This window comes from Grammomys surdaster, unplaced genomic scaffold (assembly GCF_004785775.1).
Source record: "Grammomys surdaster isolate TR1022 unplaced genomic scaffold, NIH_TR_1.0 125793, whole genome shotgun sequence".
Classification (NCBI taxonomy): Eukaryota; Metazoa; Chordata; class Mammalia; order Rodentia; family Muridae; genus Grammomys; species Grammomys surdaster.
Window position 1 is genome coordinate 1427839 of NW_021620624.1, and position 9790 is coordinate 1437628.

General features: G+C 44.9%; 1 protein-coding gene across 1 annotated transcript in view; it reads left to right on the forward strand.

Moving 5' to 3' along the window:
• The first annotated feature begins 1498 nt into the window (after window positions 1–1498).
• The window catches only part of Shroom3 (shroom family member 3), a 151418-nt gene continuing 143126 nt past the window's right edge, over window positions 1499–9790 (forward strand). Inside the window, exon 1 of the mRNA XM_028789199.1 lies at window positions 1499–1548. The gene's annotated coding sequence lies outside the window, so the exon portion shown is untranslated. The remainder of the gene's footprint in view (window positions 1549–9790) is intronic.

The following is a 9790-nucleotide window of genomic DNA, read 5'->3' on the forward strand; positions in this document are numbered from 1 at the left end:
AAGTAAGGCTATATCTACAATGCAAAATCTACCAGAAGTTCTCTTTTTCTGATAAGAGTTTTATCAGAATTGCCTGGTTGCCCCCACCCAAGCTGTTTCTAACCTACCTCCATCTCGCTCCTTGAATTTCACAGTAAGAGCTAAAGGTAGCTCCGGAGGTCAAGTGGAACGAGAGACAACCTTTATAGAGAATGAGTCTTTAAGAGAAATTCTTCTCATCTTTGAAGCACACTGACATCTTGGAGATACTTTAGACTTTCTCGGTGTCTGGATGGTGTTTGCTACCGAGTGTGCCTTAGGATGTCCTTTGTGAGGGCGATAGGGTATCTGTGCATGTTTGCTCAGTTTTTCCTCACCTAAGAAATAATCTGAAATCAATCTCCGTTCTTGTTCAAGGAAGTTCATGAATTGTCTGTGAATCTTAAATGTTCCCTTTACGCACACACCGTAGCATCCCAGTCAAACGAAAATCTATTTACATACCCACGAACTCAGACACGCTTGGAGCCGCATTCTCTGTGGGCGCTGTTCTCTCCTTCTTTGTGTCTATGGTTACTGTTAAGCTGACCCCTACAGTCTGGGGCAAATACCAAACTTGAATCAAGCGCTGCCCAGCCATACAGCTGCAAAGGATTGCCAGTCCAGGGGCATACAAAGGCTTCAGCTGACTGCATTTTAGGGTGCCTGGGACAGCTCTGCCCAGAGGTGGGCTGCAGTGCCCACTTCCCTGAAGTTGAAAATGCAGTGTTTTGTCTCTTTCTTTTTTCTAGTAGTTTTATCCATTTTTCACATCTGAAGTGATCTTTTTTCCTCCATTATTGGATTTCATTGTTCAGAACAGTGACTGTAAAAAGGGCTTTCTTTGTATTCATGTCTCCTTGTCTCCCAGTCTCTGTAAGGAAGTCTCGCTTGCAAAGCCACAGCTAATTAAAAATTGAGTTCCATCAGCTTCATAGGGATCCGTGTGTCCAGAACTGGGCAAGGGAGGCGAGAAAGAGGCATCAGAGGTTGCTAGTGCACACACACACACACACACACACACACACACACACACACACACACACACACCCTTTGCTTGGCCTTGCCTTCATTGCACAGCGTGTTTGAGGACCCTGGGGCGGCGCCATGGGCGGGTAGAGAGAGTTCCTACCCTGACAAACAGCGCTAAGGTGCCTGGAGCAGGATTGCCTGCAGGCTTGGTAGAAACCGGCTCTGGCCAGTGAGTGGATGTCCCTGACATCAAGGAGCCTGCTACTGTCAGACAGGGCGGCAGGCGATTGGCTGGGGAGAGGCAGTAATTCGAACTGCCTTTGTACTTAGCTAATCAGGGCAGCACAGGTTCCAGGAGCTGAGGTGCCTGGGTTGTCAGACACCTGTGTCTTAGCCCTGCCTTCCTGGAGCTGGCTTTCCAGTGTGCAGTCGGCCTCTGTGCCACCTGCCCAAGCCTCCAAGGCCGGGTGGACCAGCTTGGCTGTGTGTCACACCGGACAGAAGTATCCACCAGATAACTGAGGACAATGGAGATACCTGTGGTTCCACTTCTGTGAGGTGAGGTCCGTTTAAATCTATTATTTTCCCCCGACATTACTTCTACATTGATCTCGATAAAAATGGCAATATAGAGAAAATAGAGACAAAGCCTTTTATGAAGAATCCGACTTATCCAGCTGGCAGATAAGCCAGAAAGATGATACGATGAGAGCTGTAAAGGGTGAGAGGGACCTGACAGACTGCAGCGACCCTCGCCACTCACTTACTGCCACTGGGTGAGAACTCACTCCGTGAGGGTAAAGGGACTTTTCGTTAAAGCCAACAGATCTATATACTGACTTTTGAGAAAATACAAAGTGAGGCTGGGCACTTGTGGTGGCTCCGAGGGCCGACCTCCAGGCTTCCTGTTCTGATTTGAGTGTTTTTTCAGTTCTCTTTAGTTTTAGCTGGTGGGGGGGGGGGGGGGGGCAAAGCACTTCTCATTTCCAGGTTTATTCAGCACAGGTGACTTAGGTGAATTCTACTTTAGGGAGGGGATCAGATGGTATCACCGGGCTGGAGTATAAGCCTCCCTGTGTTCCAGAAGTCAGACCCCATACTGGAGCAGTGAAGATGGTTAGGAATGGTGGGCCCTGGCTCTCTTTACACCTTCCAGGACAATCCTATGTCCCCACTTGGGCAGCCGTTAGAGTACTTGTTATCGGAGGAGTCGGTGAAAAGATTAGTGGGTTCAAAACCAGCGCTGCCTGTCTTGCTCTGACTAGCAGTGTTAGTTTAATCTTGGGTTTTAATTTGTTTTTAATGAAAATAATTTAATAATTTACAAATGGGCAAGGGTCCTTTTAAAAGTCAAGGGATTCTGAGCTGATATTGAGCACCTCCCTGAACAGAGTTGTTTACCAGTTCCCAGAGATTCTGGTCAAGTAGTAAACCGCCGTGGGGAAGACAGATAAAGGTAGAAGGAAGGCGATAAGCTTTCAGAGAACCTTCAAGCAGAAACGATGTTAATCACCCTGAAATGAATCTTCTCCAGCATTTTATCAGTCAGAGTTTCCCATCTCCGCCATTAGATAGCCTATCTTTATAAAAACTTTCCCTATAGCAGCAACTAAATATGATTTAGCAGTGAATACTAAATATGATTGCTTTGACCTGTAAAAGCCTCAGCATGACATCACTTGTCGGGGAAAACGTGATCACCACACAGACATGTTACTATAATATGTATGCGTTTGGTATGTTGGTTGATGAGAGTTTAAAATATAGGTTGATCTGGAGGTAGTCAGATAATACCAAGTGCTGGAAAGAGTTGGAAAGAAATAAGCCCTGAAATCGAAGTAGATGGTGAATATCCAGCATCAGTTCTTATTTTAAAATTCCACCCCTGGCTTGTGAATTATGACCAAGAAAATATAGAAATCAAAAGCAATGTCCTGAAATAAGAGTCGGTAAGTTTTGTATTGGAAGGAATCAATGCCATCTTTAATCAGTACTCTTTAAAAAAAAAAGTCACCATAAAAAAGCTCAGTGTTCTTAAAAGATACAGCCAGGAGAAAGTCAATTGAAAAGCTTCGGAAAGTCCCGGTACATTTGTGCCGAGTGGGAGGATGCCACGGATATATAACTGAACACAGTCAGTAGTAACTGGGGTAGACACATAGCTACTTCATTCCAAGAACAGTATCTTTAGAGAACTAGATTGGAGGGTGTGGGGATTAAGTATCTAAATTTATTGTTTCCCTGGAGACGACCATTTTTAAAAGTCTCCTTCCTGGAGCTGTGGAATGTCTGCTCATTCCGTCCTTGGCTGTGTGGTGTGGTGGACTGCACACAATGGGGCTCAATAGAACCGCCCAGCCCCCTCCCCACATGGTGCGCCCCACTGGCTGGCTTGAAAGGTTCAGCCCTATGAACCGAAGGCTACAGCTGGCAGATACTTCCTCTTAAACCCCTTTCCTCTGCCTCTGCCTCTGCCTCTGTGTTCAGAGCCAGGGAGGCCCATGAGTTCAAAAGCTGAATAGCTGGCCAGGGTCTTCTGTGTGATTCAGCCAAGGCATCTGATAGGTAAACTGAGGTTCAGCCACTCTGGACATAGCAGCATCCCCACCATTACCTCTGGATTTCATTAAAATGTCACTGGTTGTCATCTGGTTAGACCAAATCTTTCAAAGGCATGCTTTTATAAACAAACAAACAAACAAACAAACAAACCACACGGTAATTCAAATGGTTCTATTCTGGGACAGTTGGGAAACTATCCTCTCAGATGGGAGATTTCGAACTGGATTCTGGGGTGAAAGCCACAGGCCTGGGCAGCAGTGTATCTGTGGCAAATCTGCTAACCCCACTGACAGGAGAGCCCTCCACATCCAGAAGCATTAGAAGGAAACTGGGAGTTGGCTCTGTTGTCCCTGCATGGTCAGGTGAGCCCTGGCAACAGGCTCCAAGGACAACTTTGCTTTTGCACTGCAGGCCAAGAAAACTCTGGGATGGAATGTAAATGAACTCCGCCCTGAGAAGCTATGGTTTGCTTTGTTTTTTGTTGTTGTTGTTTTTCTGGGTTTAAGGCTTGCTTTGTTTTTTGTTGTTTTACTGGGTTCCAAAACTCCAGCAAGAGCAATAAAGCTCTCAGGGGACAGTGAAGCCTTCAGGTCAGCACTGGCGGACAGCCACGAAGGTGGTAGGCTCAGCAGCTGGACATCAAGGGGAGGGGAGTAGCCGGCTGCTCTTATCTTTTGCTTCTCAGCAGCTGAGGGTTTAGTGACCTTACTTTTAGGCCACGATTTCTTAGTTACTCAGTAATCACGCCTCACTGACTTCTTTATCGGTGGCGAGGTAGGTCAGGATCATTATCCTACTGTGGAAGACAGAGAAAGGGGCAAAAGCAGAGTAATATGTTCAGTTATGATAACAATATGGAATAGAAAATACCACCCGCCTTCTATCCCACCCTCCCTCCCTCCCTCATGTAGCCCAGGCTGTCCCCAAACTTAATAAGTAGCTGAAGATGACCTTGGACTTGTGATCCTCTTGCCTCTGAAAGTACAGAGATAACAAGCCTGGGTCCCAGCTGTCCTCCTTCCCTCCCTTCCTTCCTTCCTTCCTTCCTTCCTTCCTTCCTTCCTTCCTTCCTCCCTCCCTCCCTCCCTCCCTCTCTCTCTCTCTCTCTCTTCCTCTCTCTTTCTTTTTTTCTAAAAACTGAAATTAGAAATCCTTCAGCTTTTCTTTCCCCTAGCCCTTCTGTCTTGGCACTAAATCTGCTTCCATCGAGAAGAATGCCCGTGCCCTGGTGTAAGGCGAAGCGTAAAAACAAATGACTGGTTACGGTGGGTGTGTCTGTGGGTGTATACACAGGTGTGGCCACCTGGAGCCACTTCTAAGCCAGGCAGCACCCTTTCCCTGGAAAGGCAAGCCCCTGTCATTTACAACAAATTCCCACCAGGGTCCCTTGACCAGAGAGGCCAATGTGGGAGTTGCAGGAGAGCCAGTCTGAAGGTGGCTGGGGGAGCTGCCTCTGAAGGCATGCCAGGAATGTTAATGGTATGCCTGAGTGGCGGGCTTCAGAGATCCGGCTTGGCCTGAGAACTGTTCTTGTGGCCATCTGTTGTGGCCTAGAAGTCTCATAGCAACGGTGGTGTCTCAAGAATGGAGCCCCCCCTTTTGTAAATTAAAATTAACTAACACAAAACCCAAAATTGCTCCACTGCCCAAGAAGAATCAGGACAGGATTCGGATTCTTTCTGCAGAATGATGAGCGTTTCAGGAAGAAAAGCCCCCGCATCCTTAATGTCTGTCCTTTAAATGAGCAATTTGTACTTGCTTTTGAGGTCTTCATTTTTCCTCCCCAGGGGTAGAATGCTTTGTTTAAAAAAAAAGAAAAAAAAAAAAGGGAGGTGAAAACTAGTTGCTCAAAGCTGTGAGCAAAATAATTGGCAAAAATAAAATTATTGCTTGAAGTAAAAAAAAGAAAAAATGGTCAGAGTGTTGTGATTTCCTATCATTTGTTGTTCTTCATAACCGGGTCAGCAGTTGCATGCGTCCCCACCCCCCTTTTAATAATGTGAGCTTTCTAGCCTGGCCCTTTAGTAGATGAAATGAACTTCAAATACATGGATTTTATTGTGACAGTATATGTGCCCAAGGAGAGAATTTCTTGAATCTGGGCATTTGTGGACCTCAGGAGGGAAAAGAAGCAGTGGTTGTGGTTTCACATGTACATTGGCTCTGCTGTTATGTTACTATGGAAACCACTTTCAGGAGAATGTTGACATCTCTAAGTTTTGTAAAATTTCCCAGTGGGGGCACAAAATATTTCAGGTGATTTTGACTATGTGCATACAATTTTTTAAATAATTTATTTTTTTGTGTGTACATTGATTATTTGACTGCATGTATGTCTGTGTTACGGTGTCAGATCCCTGGAACTGGAGTTACAGACAGTTGTGAGCTGCCATGTGGGTGCTGGGAATTGAACCCAGGTCCTCTGAAAGAGCAGCTAGTGCTCTTAATCACTGAGCCATCTCTCCAGCTCTCTGAGTATACAAATTTTGAACACAGGCACACATGCTTTACTAAGTTGATTCCTGGAGTGTGTTTATTCAGGTTCAGTGTCCCACCCCTGATGATTCAGGGCAGTCCCACTAATTCTGAGGAAAAGGCACTGGCTGAGATTGTTTTCTGGAATGTGAGTTCCTAATGAAGGCAGGCTCTCTGTGAAAGGCATGTCCACTTGGCTGCTCTGGCCCTGTTCTCTCTAATGTAAAACTTAAACAGCAAGTACTTATGGAGTGACTGCCATGTGTCAGTTGTCTTTCTAGATTTTGGGTTTAGAGTTGTGAACAAAAGTGAACATTTTAGTCAAAGATCACAGATAATGAACCAAAAATAAAATCATTCAGTTGTGCTGATGGGTTTGAAAATAGTCATTTATAGAGGGAAACAGATGCAGAAAAGATATATATGTATACAAGTGGACATCTCTCTCTCTCTCCGTGTGTGTGTGTGTGTGTGTGTGTGTGTGTGTGTGTGTGTATCGGCCTGAAGAATAGAACAGAATCTACATAGGGAAGTGTTGGTGGGAGATCTGGGCAGCCAGTGAAGGAGGAGCTAGACAGCCAATGAGGAAGAGGCTAGGCAGCTAATGAACCGATGAATGGAGAGCTGGCTGCCTCAGGAGAAAACATTAGAGAAGGCTGGCCATGTAGAAACCTCTGTCCATGCCTATGGGGACTTCCCTCAGAGAGCAGTTGTAAGGACTGAGTGATAGAGTTTGCCATTCCCAGTACCTGGGCCTGAGAAAACCTTCTTCATACTGGCTTAGCTACTGTCCATTTGTTTATTGCGGCTGTGTCTGAGGTTCAGAGACAGAATGATTGAGTATATGACATAGAGTTGTGGTCTGTCCTAAAATGCTTCATTGCCACTAGAAATGTTGCAGGAGAAACTGTTGACCCATGGTCCAGGGGATTCTGGAGCATTTGCTTGAGAATTTGGCTTATAAGAGCCTATCATAGCTTCCCTGTGAGGATTAAGCTCAGGCCTTGGACTCTTAACTACTCACGTCTCTTGGCTGATCAGGTCTCAACTCTCTCCTCTCACATATAGAAGAAAAAACTTATTTAGAAAAAAACTGGACTTGGAGCTGAGAGATAGCTCAGCGGTTAAACATTGGCTGTGCAAGTATGAGGGTCAGAGTTCAGATGCCCAGAAACCCATGGAAATGCCAGGTGGGTGTGGCACCTACCTGTAGTCTCAGCAGCAGAAGGTGGAGACAGGGAACACATGCAAGCTAGCTAGTGAGAGTTATATATTGGTAAACTCTGGGTTTAATTGAGAGACCCCCGCCTCAGGGAATAAGAAGAGGGATGGGGCATGGGTTCTCATATCAACTTCAGGTCTGCACAATATGTTCCCACACATATACAAAACAAAAGCAGCCCATGTATACACAAACATGTGCAATACACGTTAAAAAAAAATGGAGGTGGAAAGGAAACTGCCATGGTTTAAGAGAAGCTGTTGTTCTTATGCAGATACTGAGTTCTCACTCTCAGGGACAGATATATTTTGAGATATCAGGTGCCAATTTCCGCTAAAAAGCTGCTGGATTCTACTGATGTTCTCGGGTCTCACATGAGGATGTCCAAGTCTTGATACTGACCCCTGTCCTAGGCCACAGGATGGATTGGGAGGATCTTATTGGAGATATAATGACAAAGAATTAAAGTGTTTCTCATCCCACGTAAAACTTCTTGGAACCATTTGAAGACCTTTCAGAATGGTCTTCCAGACACCCCACCTTTAAATGCCTAGATTTGGTTTTATTGACTTCTTTCTGTGAACTTGAACAAGTTAGTCCTAAGTCATCTCCAGTGATGACTGGCTCAAGAAGCTACAAGAAGACAGGGAATTTTTCCTTCCAAGCATCTGAAGACTCTCATTGGTCAGAATTACCCCTGCTCCAGAGCCAGGCAGAATAAATGCTCAGTAAGTAACAAGAGTCTATGTAAAACCACAAGCCTTCATCATGGGGAATGTTGTCAGAGAGGCAAGGACTCCAGTCACTCAAGGGGTTCTCCAACATTTGGATGAGAACCTGACCCCCGATGTTCCTTCCAAATCCATGTTTTCCCACAATATATTTCTTACGATTTAGATTCTTCTGGAACAGTCACCCGGAGTTGTCTTTAGCTCACAAGTTAGTTCTGAGAGCAGGAAGTTGCTGAGGGGAACAGCTGTGTTTTACTTCAGGTTAGTGGCCAGGGGAGTCATCCTCTTGCAATAGCCACCCAGGTCTAGCTGCCTGGAGCCCTTGATAATACTGTGTGCCTTTGTAGCTCCCAAGGCCAGTGAATGGTTGTATCACCACAGCCGGCTGCCAATTACTTGTTAAGGTCAGTGGTAGAGTTCATGTTTTTTTCTGAACTAAGGCTTGTGTAGTATTTATTGTCTTCTGAATGACTATTAAACTATTCAGATATGTGGTAAGAGTTTAATCCAGATCACATGGTGTCTGAGTTAGGATTTGAACTGAGGCTGTCTACTAGTGGGTAGATTCTCTTAACAGCCATGCTAGATTTTGTTCACAAAGCATTTTGTCTATGGCTGTGCCTTCCACACCCATTTTTGTGGTGCTGGGACTCGAACCCAGAACACTATGTATGGTAGACAAGTGTTCTCCCACAGAGCTACATCCTGAACCCCATGTACCTTTTATAATTGTTATAGTTTTCTTGTTGGTTGAAAGGGAAAATGTCATATGATATATCAGTATCTTTTATTGCCCTCTGTGAGGATAGAGAACATAGCTGGTTGATTCCCAGTGCCTAGGTTGGTGCTGGGCACATGCAGATACTCAAATATTTATCGAGTAAATGTGTGGCGTCTATGAATGGCAGTAAGGCCATAGAAATGCCTTTCAGTCTCCAGACACAGGGACATTTAAAGGATGTGATTGTGCAAAACTCCGTGTTATAAAGTTAAGGGGAAAAACCAACATAAAGAGGCAGTGAGTGAGACTCTCACAGGACAGTTACATGAATGAATGTTGACAATTTCATCCTTCACTATATGCTCATTGATATTGTAATGAATTAACCACATCAGCACTGGACATACAGCCCCAGAAGGACCCTGATGTCAAACAAACACCTGCTGTGTGATGTTTGGAAAAGGAACAAAACAGGATTCTTGAAGAACTCTGTCTCCATAAATCAAGGCCCTTGAGACCAGCAAAACACCCCAAGAATTAAAACACTGTGTCATTGAGAACAGCTAGACACCGGGCTGTGGTGGCGCACGCCTTTAATCCCAGCACTTGGGAGGCAGAGGCAGGCAGATTTCTGAGTTCAAGGCCAGCCTGGTCTACAGAGTGAGTTCCAGGACAGCCAGGGCTACACAGAGAAACCCTGTCTCGAAAAACCAGAAAAGAAAAAAAAAAAGAAAAAAAAAGGAAAGGAGAACAGCTAGAAAGTCAACCACTTCCAAGAGGTTACTATTATACATCCCATGGTGTTCGTGCCTGTAGTAGGAGGCAGGTGGAGGCTCTTTTACCTGGAACTCTCACCTGAAGGGACACTCTGCTCTAACTGGGACTTTCTCTGTGGGAACTCCAGCTGACTGCCAAAAGGTGACTTCTATAGCCAATCTCTACTGGATCTATCTATCATCTATCTATCTATCTATCTATCTATCTATCTATCTATCTATCTATCTATCAATCATCTATCTATCAATCATCTATCTATCTATCTATCTATCTATCAATCATCTATCTATCTATCTATCATCTATCTATCTA